The sequence below is a fragment of the Silene latifolia genome, chromosome X (genome assembly GCF_048544455.1).
Source record: "Silene latifolia isolate original U9 population chromosome X, ASM4854445v1, whole genome shotgun sequence".
NCBI lineage: Eukaryota > Viridiplantae > Streptophyta > Magnoliopsida > Caryophyllales > Caryophyllaceae > Silene > Silene latifolia.
The window spans coordinates 152,627,988-152,646,267 of NC_133537.1; the positions used below are offsets into that span (position 1 = coordinate 152,627,988).

General features: G+C 39.9%; 3 non-coding genes across 3 annotated transcripts; all 3 read left to right on the forward strand.

Annotated features, from left to right (window-relative positions):
* The first annotated feature begins 12,671 nt into the window (after positions 1–12,671).
* Positions 12,672–12,778, forward strand: LOC141625446 (small nucleolar RNA R71). The gene has a single exon (XR_012535225.1). It is a non-coding gene; the product is annotated as a small nucleolar RNA R71 (small nucleolar RNA).
* Positions 12,779–15,277: 2,499 nt separating this feature from the next.
* Positions 15,278–15,384, forward strand: LOC141625458 (small nucleolar RNA R71). The gene has a single exon (XR_012535237.1). It is a non-coding gene; the product is annotated as a small nucleolar RNA R71 (small nucleolar RNA).
* Positions 15,385–17,859: 2,475 nt separating this feature from the next.
* On the forward strand, positions 17,860–17,966 carry LOC141624524 (small nucleolar RNA R71). Its single transcript, XR_012534331.1, has one exon. It is a non-coding gene; the product is annotated as a small nucleolar RNA R71 (small nucleolar RNA).
* The last annotated feature ends 314 nt before the right edge of the window (positions 17,967–18,280 follow it).

The following is an 18,280-nucleotide window of genomic DNA, read 5'->3' on the forward strand; positions in this document are numbered from 1 at the left end:
ATAGGCCGGCACGTGATTGATTAATTCCGTGAAAGGAATTGAGACTTCCAAATTCTTCACAATTTCCATAAATTTTTCAAGTTGGTCATCAAATTTGGGCTTGGCTTGACGACTTGGAAAAGGAAGTCTAATCACAATGGGCTCCTTCTCCTTGACCTTGTCTTTATTTTTCTTTGAGATTTCTTCTTTTGATGGTTCTCCATCCTTGGAGTTTTGCACAATTTCTTCTTTGTCACTAGCTTCCACAACTTCATCCTCAACTTGCTTCTTCGGTGCTTCATACCTTGTACCACTCCTCAAGTGAATGACCCTAACCGTTTCATGTCTTGGGGGATTACTTTGAGGTGGTAATTTCCCCTTTTGTCTTTGTGAGCTTGAAGATGTTATTTGAGTCAATTGGGTTTCCAACATTTTGGTGTGAGCTAGGATGTTGTTGATGGTGATTTCCTTTGCTTGACTATCTTTTTGCATTTGAGTGAAAAACTCTTGTTGATTCTTTTGCATTTGGAGCACCGCTTTTTGAACATCAAAACCTTGGTCATTTTGTTGATTGTATAGAGTTTGATTTTGGTAACCTTGGTTTTGGTTGTAAAAGGGTCTTTGATTTTGGTTTCTCATGGGAGGTGGGGTGTATGTTGGTTGAGGGTTTTGAACATTTTGGCTTTTGTATGAGAGATTTGGATGGAATTTGGTGTTTTCATTGTAATAGTTTGAATAAGGGGTACCACTCTTGTATGCTTGGAAAGCATTTACTTGTTCATTTGTTCCCCTACATTCACTTTGGTCATGTCCCAAAGTTCCACAATTCTCACATATCCCACTTGGGATTGATGAAGAGGCCGTCATGGCATTAACATGATGCTTTGGTGATTTTGAGGCTTCTTCAAGTCTAGCCATAGCTTTTTCAAACTTCAAATTGATGGTATCAATGTGAGCACTAAGCTGAGCACCCAATTGAGTAATGGAGTCCACTTCATGCTTTCCTCCTCTAGTAGCCTTTCGAGGTCTACTATATTGTGAGTTATGGACCGCCATTTCCTCAATTTTGTTCCAAGTTTGATTGTCATCAACTTCGGTGAACATTCCATTTGATCCCATGTTGAGAATGTTTCTTGAATCTTGGTCGTGTTCCCTCGTGGGGTTTAGTTTTCAGTACTTGTCGTTAGGAGCACCTAGACCAAAACACAATTTATAACTTCACCTACAACTCTACAATTAGTAAAGAGGCAAGTAAAGGTCGGATCCCAAGGGACGGGAATTGAGATGAGATTTCTATTGCAACTAGTGGTGTCTAAGGGTGTCACAATTGGGGTTTGAAGTAGAAGATCACTAAACTAAATAGCAATGAAAGCAAACAAGCAAGATGGATTAAAAGGGATGTAAACAATTGATAAAAGGCACTAGGGTGTCATGGGGTTATAGGGGATTCATGGGAATTGATCATACAAACATATTCTCAAGTTATAAGCAAGCAATTATTGTTGTGATGGATCGAGTTGGTTTATATCTTACAATCCTAGGAAAGTTTGCGTCCCGGAGCCGAATCGATTAGATTGTACAACACCTACAAGTCGACTTAATCTTTCCTACTCAACAATATGCATGGTCTAATGAGACTCGAGTTGGTTTATGTCTTACAAGTCTCATTGAAAATCTAGGTGATGGTAGTAAATGCAAGGATTCATAGGCTTAGCATTTCATCAAACATAACATGTGCATAAGTTGAGATCACAACAAGCAAGCAAATAAACAATGAAAGCATATTAATTTAAGCATGAATCATTCCCCATGTTGGTTTCCCCTAATTACCCATTAACCCTAGCTAAGGAAACTACTCACTCATTATCATGTTGAACATGCTAGCAAGGTTGTCAATCATACCAACAAAGTGAAACATGATGAATAAATGAAAGTGATTAACAATAATTAAAAAGGGATTAAGAGAATTATACCTACTAATGATTCCAATAATAAAGCAAAGAATAAAAGAAGTACTTGATGCTTGATTGGAAGGTTGTCAATCTCCCAATGATAACCCAAATAATCTTCAATTACCCAAAATAAAGGATGAACAAGAGAGAGATTAAGGAATTAAAACTTGTATTAAAACTTGATTAAATGTTGATTACAAAAGTAAAGAGAGATTTGATTGATATTAACTACTCTAAAGATTTCTAAGAAGAACATCCTCTTCTAATTAGACTAATGGGGTATTTATAGTGGGGATTAGGTGCATGAATTAGGGTTAACTAAGGGCTTAAATGACGATTAAGTCCCTTATTAAGGAATCACCGGTCTCTTAGGGAGACTCCGGTCTCTAGGGAGACTCCGGTCTCTAGAAAAAGATGTTCATCCTTCCTTGAAGCTTGTAGAAGACAAAATGGGACTGTCTGGGAATCCGGGCGTCTTTAGCACGGGACGGGCGGATTTGGCAGCTTCTGAACGGGCGTCCAGGGGGTGAAGACGGGTGTCTTCTGGAGATTCTGCCCGGGCGTCTTATGGAGATGCACGGGTTGTGGGTGAGGGACAGGCGTCTTCAGGGGAAGACGCACGGATTGTTAGGCAGTCTCGTTCCTTCTTCTTTTCTTCCTTTTTCTTCATAAAATCCTTGAGAATTTCCTCGGGGATGCAAGGATCTTTTCTCATCATTACCCATCTACTATAGTATGTACAAAGGCCTTCTAATCTTGTCTCTCCTTGATGCTTGGTCATTGAATTCAATCAATTTAGCCTCATTTTGCAATGAAAATGCAAGGTTTGCACTCCTTTCCTACCAAGGACACAAAACCTCAAAGAATATACAAGACAAAGAACTAAAGACAATAAATGACTCAAATATGCACTAAAAAGCATGGGAACAAGGCTAATTCGGAGACTAAATATGCTCTAATTATGGTCACATCAAATATCTCCAAACCGAACCTTTGCTCGTCCCGAGTAAAGAGGTGACAAAGACTAGGACCATTATTTAAACTAACCTAATAACATAGCCGATATGAGACAATTAGCGGGTCTCACTCCGCCCCTTCAACTCACAACAAGACAACCATGAGGTAGGATGCCTTCTTGCAAGGCAAGGTGGGTCTTGCCAAAATGGCGACACATCCAAACATTAAGCACACAAAACAAGTAATGGATGCATCTATAAAAGAATAGCCACTTTCCTCATCTAAGTCGCGGAAATTATCTACAAGGGAAGCAATTCAAGGGTACACATTCCTTCATAGATGCAATTTCTTCAAACTACTAAGCCTAGAAGGATACCAATAAATCACCTCCAAGTTGTGTCAAGCTAGGGTACCTTTGTCCTCAATCTTTAAATGCTTTTGTCAAGAGTAGGCTCCTTATGGTGTTAGAAACACTGGAGGATCGCGGAATTCCCCCTCTTGCCTAGACAAGAAGAAGGGTCGTCCCCTCTCTACCATGCACAAAAATAGATACGATGGATAAAGGGATTAATAGATATTTGAGTTTCATTTTGGGAGTTTGCGTTGTTGTTGTTTTTTCCCCCCAATTTCTTGTGGCATTTGACATTTGAGAACACTTTCTTGCCATTTCTTTTTTTGATTTTTGGCATTTCAACACTTGACAACTTTCAACTTTTCTTTGCATTTCTTTTGAACATTTTCAAAGTCACCACATATGTAGTGAGGGTGCCTTATATTTGAAGCTTTAGGAGTTCTATTTTTGCTCCTCTTTTCATTTGATGCAATTTTTGCAAACTTTCTTTCATTGAACTCAAATTGATTTCTTTTTGTGCCCATTCTCTTTGATGAAAAAAATGTGGTAGAACATGGATGATGGATGGATGCATGGTTTCAAGGGTCGCCTTGGAATAAACGGTAGCCAAGGAGTTATCACACCACATGGTACTCTTGACTAGGCCTTAATCCATGGGTCAAAGGATACTAACATGACACATCCTAGGGTATTTTACAAGTATTCTAACAAGCAAAGTCTTAAGAAGAAAAAGCATCTACTAGGGCCTTATATACACTTGTCAAGCTTCCCAAGTAGACGGTTTCGCAAAATTTTTCTAACATGCAAACTACATGCCATGATGCAACTAGCATATAAACATTCTAATGCAAATGATTCTACCAACTAATATGACATATAAACTAAATGCAAGTCCTAAGTTCACATTGTTATACCGCATCAATCAAAATAAAGCCACATAGTCATTAACATAAAGAGGAAAAAGGAGATTGGAAAGATCATACCATGCGGTCTTCAATATCCTCATGTCTCGGATGTGGCGTAGTCAATCAATGTGAACAAGGATAAAACAAACACAATATATATACAACAATATATACATGACTACACTACAAAGGAAATGAACTTGTTTTTGGATTTTCAAATTTTTCAAACTTTTGTAGTTTTTCGAATTTTTTTGATTTTTTTGGATTTTTGAATAAAATCTAAGTTAGAATTCCCCATCCCCACACTAATATGGGCATTGTCCTCAATGGCCAAAATGATGGGAAATCATGCAAACATGATGCATGAATTCTACACTAAATGCAAGTTATATTATACTTCACTACATGATGCATGGGTTTTTGTTTATGACGGAGAGCATAATTTAGATTACCTCCCGTTGCGTATGCATGTACTTCCCTAAACCGAGATAGACATTATTTCTAGTGTCCTAAAGTTGGGAGTAGTTCATGCACACAAGATGCAATGTATGAAACTAAATTGCCATTTTGGATTTTCAAAAGTGGGAACAATGAAATAAGAACACCTCAATGGGGCCGAGGTGTTAGTCCTCTATGTTGCTAGGACTCTCCAACCATGACAAAGTCAAATAATGTACAAGTTAACAAAATATAAACTTCTTTCATGAAAATTGAAAATTAAAGAGAGGAGATGAGGAAACTTCACTTAAGCTTGAGATGGGTGCCTCACGCCCGCTCCATCTAGCTATGAAGAGATCCTCTAGAGATCGCCGTCATCTCCCTCTAGATCACTATCCCATATTTCCTTGGATGCATCACTTGTATTCGGGTCCATGAACTTGTCCTCTTCACTTCCAAGCTCCACCGTGTCCCCTCCGCAAGAATTACTGCTCCCTTCCTTTTGTCCCCCGTTTGCCCCTTCATTTGCCCTCTCCGAATTGGGGAAGAGTAAATCCATTTGTGCCCAAGAGGGGAATGCTCCTTCCTCACTAATCTTTCCCCTTTGAATCATATCGTGGTATTGAGGATAGAGTGCATAATAATTGTCCACGGTAGCTTCATATTGTCGGAAGTGCAAATCTTGTAGAATTCCCGTTACAAAGTCATCACGAGGAAGGATAAAGGGGTTGGGATGGTTGTACGGTTGATAAAGAAATGGGTAGGGAGGCACTTTGATTTTCTCATCTTGAGGTTGTTGCTCTTGTTGTTATTGTTGGGGATTTGGAGGTGGTGGTGCTTGCCTTGCTTGGGTTAGGTTTGGAGGGATGAGGTAGGATGGGATTGGTGATAAAGGTCCTCTTCTTGGTGAGATTCTTGGTAGGCCGGTCATTGGTAGGTAGATTGGATCACTTCCTTTCGTTATCCACTTGATCCTTTTATCAACCCCCTCAAGGGTTATCCAATGATTATGAATAAGAAGAAGGTCTTCATTTATCCTTGTATTTCCGGAAAGAGGAGCATACTCATTATTCTTATTGAATTTTGGATTGAAATGCTTTGTAATCTTCGTAATGAGCCCTCCATTAACAATGTGTCTCATCCCATCATCATCACCGTTCCTAAACTTTGCCCATTTTTCGAGTAGCACAAGAGGCGCATTGAAGCGGTACCCACCCCTTCCTTGGATATTGAGATAAGACTCCATGAACACAAGGTCAAGTTCGTTCACTATTGCCGGATCTCGGCGAGGAACCGGTAAGTAAGTCTCAAAATAGGATTTTGAATGTGGAAAGCTAGACACTCCTTGATGTACATGAAATCTCGGCCGGTCATGGCCCTCCATAAGGGTGCAACACTATATCTCTTTGGTTTTGATGTCCGGGTAGGCGAGACATCGAGACCAAGCACATTAGCAAATTCCACTAGAGTCATCATTCTTGAAACACTTTCCAACCTAAATTCTATGCATATTATTCTATTCAAGGTTGTAATCTTCAAGAAGCTCAAAAATTCAAGCACAAGGGATCGGTAAGTTTGCTCATGCATGTGGAAAAGGGTAGAGAGACCAAACAACTCAAAAAGAGCTTCCATTTGGTGATAAATCCCAAGTTTCCTCAAAGTATCATGACATAAAAACTTAGTAGGGAGAATGTTCTTACGAAGAAGTCGGTGGAAAACGAGTCTTTGCACATCATTGACGAATTCAACATTTGAGAAATCATCAAGTCTTGTAAGATCCACAATTTCTTCATGCTCCTTTCTTAATGTGTTGATATGGGAGGTAGAAGAGCTTCCTCTTACCCTTGGTCTTCTCCTATCCCTAAAGGAAGATCCCTTTGGTGGCATTTGTTGATTGTTGAGTTGGAATTTTTGATTTGTTAAAGTATAAAGATGCTCCTTGTAGATTGAATGTTGCTTTTGGAACCCTAGAAAATTGGGGCTTTTTGATTTTGTGGGGTAAAAGAGTGATTGGGATATGCTTTGGAGTCATAAGGAAGTGGGTTTTTATAATACAAGTGGAAGGAAGGGTGACGTGTCACAAATTGTGTGGTGGGGTGTAATAAAAATAGGAAAAATCGTGGTTGATTTACCGCAGGAAGACGAGCGGATTCGAGCATAAGACGCTCGGTTTCCAGCTTTTCGGGACGAGCGGATTTGAGGGAAGACGACCGGATTATGTCACAGTTGATTCTCCAAAAATATGACGCCGCTAAGACGGGCGTCTCGAGCCCAAGACTCTCGGATTTTCTGAAAGGAGACGGGCGTCTTTTCCCAAAGACGGGCGGATTCTAAGACAGTAACTTTTCTTGAAATGCACTGGCAAAAATACGGGCATCTTTTTGCAAAGACGGGCGGATTCCTCAGGTCGAGCGTCTTCTCTGTCAGGACGCTCGGATTCTTCGACAGTCCCAAAATTTCAATTTCACAGCCTAAAAGGACGGACGGATTCTGCCAAAAACGCCCGGATTCCAGCAGGACGGGCGGATTCCAGGGAAGACGCTCGGGTTCCTTGCTGCAGATTTTTCTTTGTTTTCCTTGACTTCGACAAATGCTTCCCCACACTTGAAGATTGGTTCTTTCCTTCATTCAAAAGTCGTTAGTGACCCTCCCTCACTTACTCTGACTGAAAGAGTTTATGTTTATAATTAAAGGAATGCAACAAAATTATAAATACAAGTTAGAGGGTTAGTATATTTACAAGTGGTGGTTTAGGGAGGACTCCACCAAACTCTCCCTTTTGATGATTCTTTCAAGGATGAGAAGGCCCGAGGTAGGTGACCTCGACCTCTCCAATAAACGCTCCCTCGTAGTATGGCTTCAACCTTTGACCATTGACCTTGAACTTGCTTCCATCTTCCGCCTTGATTTCAAAATCCCCATATTTTCCAACTTCGGTTATCACATAGGGACCCATCCATCTAGAGTTCAATTTTTTCGGAAAGAGTCGGTAGCGGGAATTGAATAGAAGGACTTTATCCCCTTTGTGCAAGGCTTTTTGTTTAATCCTCTTGTCATGAAGCAATTTTGTCCTTTCCTTGTAGATCTTGGCATTTTCATAGGATTGTAGTCGGAATTCCTCCAACTCTTGAATTTGAATCATCCTCTTTTGACCACTCAATTTGAGATCAAGGTTAAGTGCTCGGATTGCCCAAAAAGCTTTGTACTCCAATTCGATTGGCAAGTGGCATGCTTTTCCATAGACAAGCTTGTAAGGGGAGGCTCCTATGGGAGTCTTATAGGCCATCCTATAAGCCCAAAGAGCGTCATCAAGCTTTGTGCTCCAATCTTTTCGGGTCTTGTTCACAACTTTCTCAAGGATTTGCTTGATCTCTCTATTCGAAACTTCAACTTGACCGCTTGTTTGAGGATGATATCCCAAGCCGGTTCTATGTTGAACACCATATTTGGTCAAAAGAGATGCTAGTTTCTTTTCATGAAAATGCGTTCCTCCATCACTTATGATTGCTCTAGGAACTCCAAATCTCGGGAAGATTATTTTCTTGAAGAGTTTGGTGACCGTTTTTGCATCATTATTTGGAGTGGCAGTTGCCTCCACCCACTTTGAGACGTAGTCTACGGCCACAAGGATATACTTATTCCCATTGGATGTCACAAACGGACCTTGGTAGTCGATCCCCTAAACATCGAAGGTCTTCACCTTTAGAATGCCCCTTTGTGGCATTTCGTTCCTCCAAGAGATATTCCCCGTTCTTTGACAAGCATCACAATGAATGATGAATTCCCTTGTGTCTTGAAACATTGTAGGCCAATAGAAGCCCGATTGAAGAATTTTTGCAATGGTCCTCCTTGCTCCATGGTGCCCACCGTAGGGTGATGAGTGACACCCTTCTAAGATTCTTTGGACTTCCCGTTGAGGGATGCATCTCCGGTAGAGCCCATCACTACACTCTTTGTAGAGGTTTGGGTCATCCCAAAAGTACCTCTTTACTTCGAATAGGAACCTCTTTCTTTGGTTGTGGTTCAAATTTGGAGGGAGTACTTTTCCAACAATATAGTTGGCATAATCGGCAAACCATGGGGTGATGTGCCTTTCAAGTTGTGTTTGAATGGCCATCAAGATATCGTCGGGAAATGAGTCATTGATCAGTGTTTCTCCTTGTTCATCATGAAACCGGATCCTTGACAAGTGATCCGCCACTACATTTTCGGCTCCTTTCTTGTCCCTTATTTCTAAGTCAAATTCTTGAAGAAGCAAAATCCATCTCAACAACCTTGGTTTTGCCTCCTTCTTTATCAAGAGATGTCGGAGAGCATGGTGATCCGAAAAGACAATTACCTTGGATCCAAGTAAGTAGGAACGGAATTTGTCCAAAGCATAGACAATGGCAAGAAGCTCTTTTCCGGTGGTATCATAGTTCACTTGGGAGGGATCAAGAGTCTTGCTTGTATAATAGATGGCATGAAGAGCTCTCCTTACCCGTTGGCCAAGAACCGCTCCAACGGCGTAGTTACTAGCATCACACATAATCTCGAACGGTAGTTCCCAATTTGGAAGTTGAATGATTGGTGCCGAGATTAGTGCTTCCTTGATTCTATTAAAGGCTTCAACACACTCATCAGTAAAATGGAATTGGGCATCTTTAAGTAAGAGTTGAGTGAGGGGTTTCGTTATTTTTGAAAAATCTTTTATGAAACGGCGATAGAAACCCGCGTGACCGAGAAAACTTCTCACCCCTCTAACATTCACGGGAGGTGGGAGTTTCTCTATCACCTCAACCTTAGCCTTATCGACCTCGATGCCCTTTTCCGAAATTAAATGACCCAAAACAATTCCTTCATTGACCATGAAGTGACACTTTTCCCAATTTAAAACAAGACTAACATCTTCACATTTTTGCAATACAAGAGAAATATTATGCAAACATGAGTCAAAGTCCTTTCCATAAACACTAAAATCATCCATAAAAACTTCCATTATGGTCTCTAGGTAGTCGGAGAAGACACTCATCATGCATCTTTGGAAAGTGGCGGGGGCATTACATAAGCCAAAAGGCATCCTTCTATATGCAAAAGTACCATAAGGGCATGTGAAGGTGGTCTTATGTTGGTCATCCGGGTGTATAGGGATTTGAAAGAATCCCGAATACCCGTCAAGGTAACAAAAGAATTTGTTGGAGGCTAACCTCTCAAGCATTTGGTCAATGAATGGTAGGGGGAAATGATCCTTTCTTGTTGCGGAATTCAATTTTCGATAGTCAATACACATACGCCAACCGGTGATCTTCCTTGTGGGTATTAGCTCATTCTTTTCGTTTGTCACCACCGTGGTAACTCCTTTCTTAGGTACCACTTGAACGGGGCTAACCCATAAAGAATCCGATATGGGATATATGATTCCCGCATCAAGTAATTTCATAACCTCTCCTTTGACAACTTCTTGCATGTGGGGGTTCAATCTTCTTTGAGGTTGAATGGTAGGTCTATGGTCCTCCTCTACATGAATTCTATGCATGCAAAATTTGGGACTTATCCCCTTAAGGTCATCTAGACTATAACCTATAGCCTTCTCATGTTGTTTCAACACGTCAAGCAATTTTCCCAATTGGTTCTCATCAAGTCTATCATTAACAATCACGGGTTTGGTCTTTGATTCATCAAGGTAAGCATATTTCAAATTTGGGGGAAGGGTTTTTAGAGTAGGAGTTTGTACCTCACTTTCCTCCTTTGAGGGTTCATTGAGAATTTGCTCTATCTCCATTAGGCATTCCATTCTCATGGCATATTCAACTTGTTCTTCATTCTCATCAATCTCATCACCTTCGAATTCCATGACGAATTCCTTTTGCTCTTGAGCTTGTAAGATGTCTTCTAGGATGGATTGCTCATCTTATATAGGTTGACATGCTTCCACAAGGATGTTATGCACTAATTCGGATTGTGCATGAGTAAGTTCTTTGTTAGCTAGAGCGGCCTCAAAAAGATCTACCTCAAATTCCCAATACATATTTTAAGCCTCACTTGCTTCCAAGGCTTCCAATTCTTGCATGGGATCATTGAAAAAAGGTATACTTAAGTGGTCCTCTACAAAACAATCTATAAGGTCCATCTTGTAAAATATCAAACAACTTGAAAATAGTTAGAACAAACCTTGAGGAGTTTTACTTCCCCAAGGCAAAGAAAGACACAACTAATAACAATACAAAAAAATCTAAATCAAGTTAACACCGTCCCCGGCAACAACGCCATTTTTGGTCGTGTTCCCTCGTGGGGTTTAGTTTTCAGTACTTGTCGTTAGGATCACCTAGACCAAAACACAATTTATAACTTCACCAACAACTCTACAATTAGTAAAGAGGCAAGTAAAAATCGGATCCCAAGGGACGAGAATTGAGATGAGATTTCTATTGCAACTAGTGGTGTCTAAGGGTGTCACAATTGGGGTTTGAAGTAGAAGATCACTAAACTAAATAGCAATGAAAGCAAACAAGCAAGATGGATTAAAAGGGATGTAAACAATTGATAAAAGGCACTAGGGTGTCATGGGGTCATAGGAGATTCATGGGAATTGATCATACAAACATATTCTTAAGTTATAAGCAAGCAATTATTGTTGTGATGGATCGAGTTGGTTTATATCTTACAATCCTAGGAAAGTTTGGGTCCCGGAGCCGAATCGATTAGATTGTTCAACACCTACAAGTCGACTTAATCTTCCCTACTCAACAATATGCATGGTCTAATGAGACTCGAGTTGGTTTATGTCTTACAAGTCTCATTGAAAAGATAGGTGATGGTAGTAAATGCAAGGATTCATAGGCTTAGCATTTCATCAAACATAACATGTGCATAAGTTGAGATCACAACAAGCAAGCAAATAAACTATGAAAGCATATTAATTTAAGCATGAATCATTCCCCATGTTGGTTTCCCCTAATTACCCATTAACCCTAGCTAAGGAAACTACTCACTCATTATCATGTTGAACATGCTAGCAAGGTTGTCAATCATACCAACAAAGTTAAACATGATGAATAAATGAAAGTGATTAACAATAATTAAAAAGGGATTAAGAGAATTATACCTACTAATGATTCCAATAATAAAGCAAAGAATAAAAGTACTTGATGCTTGATTGGAAGGTTGTCAATCTCCCAATGATAACCCAAATAATCTTCAATTACCCAAAATAAAGGATGAACAAGAGAGAGATTATGGAATTAAAAACTTGTATTAAAACTTGATTAAATGTTTATTACAAGATTAAAGAGAGATTTGATTGATATTAACTACTCTAAATATTGCTAAGAAGAACATCCTCTTTTAATTAGACTAATGGGGTATTTATAGTGGGGATTAGGTGCAAGAATTAGGGTTAACTAAGGGCTTAAATGACGATTAAGTCCCTTGTTGAGGAATCGCCGGTCTCTTAGGGAGACTCTGGTCTCTAGGGAGACTCCGGTCTCTAGAAAAAGATGTGCATCCTTCCTTGAAGCTTGTAGAAGACGAAATGGGACTGTCTGGGAATCCGGGCGTCTTTAGCACGGGACGGGCGGATTTGGCAGCTTCTGGACGGGCGTCCAGGGGGTGAAGACGGGCGTCTTCTGGAGATTCTGCCCGGGCGTCTTGTGGAGGAAGACGCACGGGTTGTGGGTGAGGGACGGGCGTCTTCAGGGGAAGACGCACGGATTGTTAGGCAGTCTCGTTCCTTCTTCTTTTCTTCCTTTTTCTTCATAAAATCCTTGAGGATTTCCTCGGGGATGCAAGGATCTTTTCTCATCATTGCCCATCTACTATAGTATGTACAAAGGCCTTCTAATCTTGTCTCTCTTTAATGCTTGGTCATTGAATTCAATCAATTTAGCCTCATTTTGCCATGAAAATGCAAGGTTTGCACTCCTTTCCTACCAAGGACACAAAACCTCAAAGAATATGCAAAACAAAGAACTAAAGACAATAAATGACCCAAATATGCACTAAAAAGCATGGGAACAAGGCTAATTCGGGGACTAAATATGCTCTAATTATGGTCACATCAAATCTTCATAAAGACCGTTCCAAAATTGTTGTACCAAGAACCACTCGCTAAGTCCATGATGAGGACATGAGCGACAAATTCCCTTGAATCGCTCCCAAGCATCATACAAGGATTCTTCATCTCTTTGCTTAAAGCCCGTAATTTGAGCTCTTAGCATGTTAGTCTTTTCCGGTGGATAGAAATTTTTGTAGAAAGCTAGAGCCAACTTTTTCTAAGAATCAATTCCGAGAGTAGCCTTCTCAAGGCCTTTCAACCATTAATTCGCGGTGCCAATTAGAGAAAAAGGAAATATGACCCATCGAATTTGGTCTTGAGTTACACCGGTTTGAGAAATCGCATCACAATAGTCGCAAAAAGTCTCCATATGAGAATGAGGGTCTTCACTTGGCATCCCCACAAATTGGCTTCTTTCGACTAATTGAATAAATGCGGATTTGGCGATAAAATTTCCGGTTAGATGTTGTGGTGTGGGAGTACCATTGGGTAGGTTCTCCTCGGTGGGTACGGAATGTAATAAAAACTTAGGCATTGTGGGTTGATTTTGTCTTGGGTTCTCCTTACCTTCTCTTGCAAAAGGGTTGATGAACTCAATAGTATTTGGTTGAAGTCTTCTATTGGTTGTCAAAGTCCTTTCAATTTCGCGATCAAAGGGTAACAAGTCACCTTGTGATCTTCTAGACATACAAAATATCAAACAACTCGAAAATAGTTAGAAAAAACCTTGAGGAGTTTTACTTCCCCAAGGCAAAGAAAGACACTACTAATAACAATGTAAGAAAATCTAAATCAAGTTAACACCGTCCCCGGCAACGGCGCCATTTTTGGCCGTGTTCCCTCGTGGGGTTTAGTTTTCAGTACTTGTCGTTAGGAGCACCTAGACCAAAACACAATTTATAACTTCACAAACAATTCTACAATTAGTAAAGAGGCAAGTAAAGGTCGGATCCCAAGGGACGGGAATTGAGATGAGATTTCTATTGCAACTAGTGGTGTCTAAGGGTGTCACAATTGGGGTTTAAAGTAGAAGATCACTAAACTAAATAGCAATGAAAGTAAACAAGCAAGATGAATAAAAAAGGGTGTAAACAATTGATAAATGGCACTAGGGTGTCATGGGGTCATAGGGGATTCATGGGAATTGATCATACAAACATATTCTCAAGTTATAAGCAAGCAATTAATGTTGTGATAAATCGAGTTGGTTTATATCTTACAATCCTAGGAAAGTTTGGGTCCCGGAGCCGAATCGATTAGATTGTACAACACCTATAAGTCGACTTAATCTTCCCTACTCAACAATATGCATGGTCTAATGAGACTCGAGTTGGTTTATGTCTTACAAGTCTCATTGAAAAGATAGGTGATGGGTAAAAAATGCAAGGATTCATAGGCTCACATTTCATCAAACATAACATGTGCATAAGTTGAGATCACAACAAGCAAGCAAATAAACTATGAAAGCATATTAATTTAAGCATGAATCATTCCCCATGTTGGTTTCCCCTAATTACCCATTAACCCTAGCTAAGGAAACTACTCACTCATTATCATGTTGAACATGCTAGCAAGGTTGTCAATCATACCAACAAAGTGAAACATGATGAATAAATGAAAGTGATTAACAATAATTAAAAAGGGATTAAGAGAATTATACCTACTAATGATTCCAATAATAAAGCAAAGAATAAAAGAAGTACTTGATGCTTGATTGGAAGGTTGTCAATCTCCCAATGATAACCCAAATAATCTTCAATTACCCAAAATAAAGGATGAACAAGAGAGAGATTAAGGAATTAAAACTTGTATTAAAACTTGATTAAATGTTGATTACAAAAGTAAAGAGAGATTTGATTGATATTAACTACTCTAAAGATTTCTAAGAAGAACATCCTCTTCTAATTAGACTAATGGGGTATTTATAGTGGGGATTAGGTGCATGAATTAGGGTTAACTAAGGGCTTAAATGACGATTAAGTCCCTTATTAAGGAATCACCGGTCTCTTAGGGAGACTCCGGTCTCTAGGGAGACTCCGGTCTCTAGAAAAAGATGTTCATCCTTCCTTGAAGCTTGTAGAAGACAAAATGGGACTGTCTGGGAATCCGGGCGTCTTTAGCACGGGACGGGCGGATTTGGCAGCTTCTGAACGGGCGTCCAGGGGGTGAAGACGGGTGTCTTCTGGAGATTCTGCCCGGGCGTCTTATGGAGATGCACGGGTTGTGGGTGAGGGACAGGCGTCTTCAGGGGAAGACGCACGGATTGTTAGGCAGTCTCGTTCCTTCTTCTTTTCTTCCTTTTTCTTCATAAAATCCTTGAGAATTTCCTCGGGGATGCAAGGATCTTTTCTCATCATTGCCCATCTACTATAGTATGTACAAAGGCCTTCTAATCTTGTCTCTCTTTAATGCTTGGTCATTGAATTCAATCAATTTAGCCTCATTTTGCCATGAAAATGCAAGGTTTGCACTCCTTTCCTACCAAGGACACAAAACCTCAAAGAATATGCAAAACAAAGAACTAAAGACAATAAATGACCCAAATATGCACTAAAAAGCATGGGAACAAGGCTAATTCGGGGACTAAATATGCTCTAATTATGGTCACATCAAATCTTCATAAAGACCGTTCCAAAATTGTTGTACCATGAACCACTCGCTAAGTCCATGATGAGGACATGAGCGACAAATTCCCTTGAATCGCTCCCAAGCATCATACAAGGATTCTTCATCTCTTTGCTTAAAGCCCGTAATTTGAGCTCTTAGCATGTTAGTCTTTTCCGGTGGAACTTTTTGTAGAAAGCTAGAGCCAACTTTTTCCAAGAATCAATTCCGAGAGTAGCCTTCTCAAGGCCTTTCAACCATTGTTTCGCGGTGCCAATTAGAGAAAAAGGAAATATGACCCATCGAATTTGGTCTTGAGTTACACCGGTTTGAGAAATCGCATCACAATAGTCGCAAAAAGTCTCCATATGAGAATGAGGGTCTTCACTTGGCATCCCCCCAAATTGGCTTCTTTCGACTAATTGAATAAATGCGGATTTGGCGATAAAATTTCCGGTTAGATGTTGTGGTGTGGGAGTACCATTGGGTAGGTTTTCCTCGGTGGGTACGGAATGTGATGAAAACTTAGGCATTGTGGGTATTTTTTGTGTTGGGTTCTCCTTACCTTCTCTTGCAAAAGGGTTGATAAACTCAATAGTATTTGGTTGAAGTCTTCTATTGGTTGTCAAAGTCCTTTCAATTTCGCGATCAAAGGGTAACAAGTCACCTTGCGATCTTCTAGACATACAAAATATCAAACAACTCGAAAATAGTTAGAACAAACCTTGAGGAGTTTTACTTCCCCAAGGCAAAAAAAGACACAACTAATAACAATGTAAGAAAATCTAAATCAAGTTTACACCGTCCCCGGCAACGGCGCCATTTTTGGTCGTGTTCCCTCGTGGGGTTTAGTTTTCAGTACTTGTTGTTAGGAGCACCTAGACCAAAACACAATTTATAACTTCACAAACAACTCTACAATTAGTAAAGAGGCAAGTAAAGGTCGGATCCGAAGGGACGGGAATTGAGATGAGATTTCTATTGCAACTAGTGGTATCTAAGGGTGTCACAATTGGGGTTTAAAGTAGAAGATCACTAAACTAAATAGCAGTGAAAGTAAACAAGCAAGATGAATAAAAAAGGGTGTAAACAATTGATAAAAGGCACTAGGGTGTCATGGGGTCATAGGGGATTCATGGGAATTGATCATACAAACATATTCTCAAGTTATAAGTAAGCAATTAATGTTGTGATGGATCGAGTTGGTTTATATCTTACAATCCTAGGAAAGTTTGGGTCCCGGAGCCGAATCGATTAGATTGTACAACACCTATAAGTCGACTTAATCTTCCCTACTCAACAATATGCATGGTCTAATGAGACTCGAGTTGGTTTATGTCTTACAAGTCTCATTGAAAAGATAGGTGATGGGTAAAAAATGCAAGGATTCATAGGCTCACATTTCATCAAACATTACATGTGCATAAGTTGAGATCACAACAAGCAAGCAAATAAACTATGAAAGCATATTAATTTAAGCATGAATCATTCCCCATGTTGGTTTCCCCTAATTACCCATTAACCCTAGCTAAGGAAACTACTCACTCATTATCATGTTGAACATGCTAGCAAGGTTGTCAATCATACCAACAAAGTGAAACATGATGAATAAATGAAAGTGATTAACAATAATTAAAAAGGGATTAAGAGAATTATACCTACTAATGATTCCAAAAATAAAGCAAAGAATAAAAGAAGTACTTGATGCTTGATTGAGAGGTTGTCAATCTCCCAATAATAACCCAAATAATCTTCAATTACCCAAAATAAAGGATGAACAAGAGAGAGATTAAGGAAAAAAAACTTGTATTAAAACTTGATTAAATGTTGATTACAAGATTAAAGAGAGATTTGATTGATATTAACTACTCTAAAGATTGCTAAGAAGCACATCCTCTTTTAATTAGACTAATGGGGTATTTATAGTGGGGATTAGGTGCATGAATTAGGGTTAACTAAGGGCTTAAATGACGATTAAGTCCTTTGTTGAGGAATCGCCGGTCTCTTAGGGAGACTCCGGTCTCTAGAAAAAGATGTGCATCCTTCCTTGAAGCTTGTAGAAGACGAAATGGGACTGTCTGGGAATCCGGGCGTCTTTAGCACGGGACGGGCGGATTTGGCAGCTTCTGGACGGGCGTCCAGGGGGTGAAGACGGGCGTCTTCTGGAGATTCTGCCCGGGCGTCTTGTGGAGGAAGACGCACGGGTTGTGGGTGAGGGACGGGCGTCTTCAGGGGAAGACGCACGGATTGTTAGGTAGTCTCGTTCCTTCTTCTTTTCTTCCTTTTTCTTCATAAAATCCTTGAGGATTTCCCCGGGGATGCAAGGATCTTTTCTCATCATTGCCCATCTACTATAGTATGTACAAAGTCCTTCTAATCTTGTCTCTCCTTGATGCTTGGTCATTGAACAATTTAGCCTCATTTTGCCATGAAAATGCAAGGTTTGCACTCCTTTCCTACCAAGGACACAAAACCTCAAAGAATATGCAAAACAAAGAACTAAAGACAATAAATGACCCAAATATGCACTACAAAGCATGGGAACAAGGCTAATTCGGGGACTAAATATGCTCTAATTATGGTCACATCAAATCTTCATAAAGACCGTTCCAAAATTGTTGTACCAAGAACCACTCGCTAAGTCCATGATGAGGATATGAGCGACAAATTCCCTTGAATCGCTCCCAAGCATCATACAAGGATTCTTCATCTCTTTGCTTAAAGCCCGTAGTTTGAGCTCTTAGCATGTTAGTCTTTTCCGGTGGAATTTTTTGTAGAAAGCTAGAGCCAACTTTTTCCAAGAATCAATTCCGAGAGTAGCCTTCTCAAGGCCTTTCAACCATTGTTTCGCGGTGCCAATTAGAGAAAAAGGAAATATGACCCATCGAATTTGGTCTTGAGTTACACCGGTTTGATAAATCGCATCACAATAGTCGCAAAAAGTCTCCATATGAGAATGAGGGTCTTCACTTGGCATCCCCCCAAATTGGCTTCTTTCGACTAATTGAATAAATGCGGATTTGGCGATAAAATTTCCGGTTAGATGTTGTGGTGTGGGAGT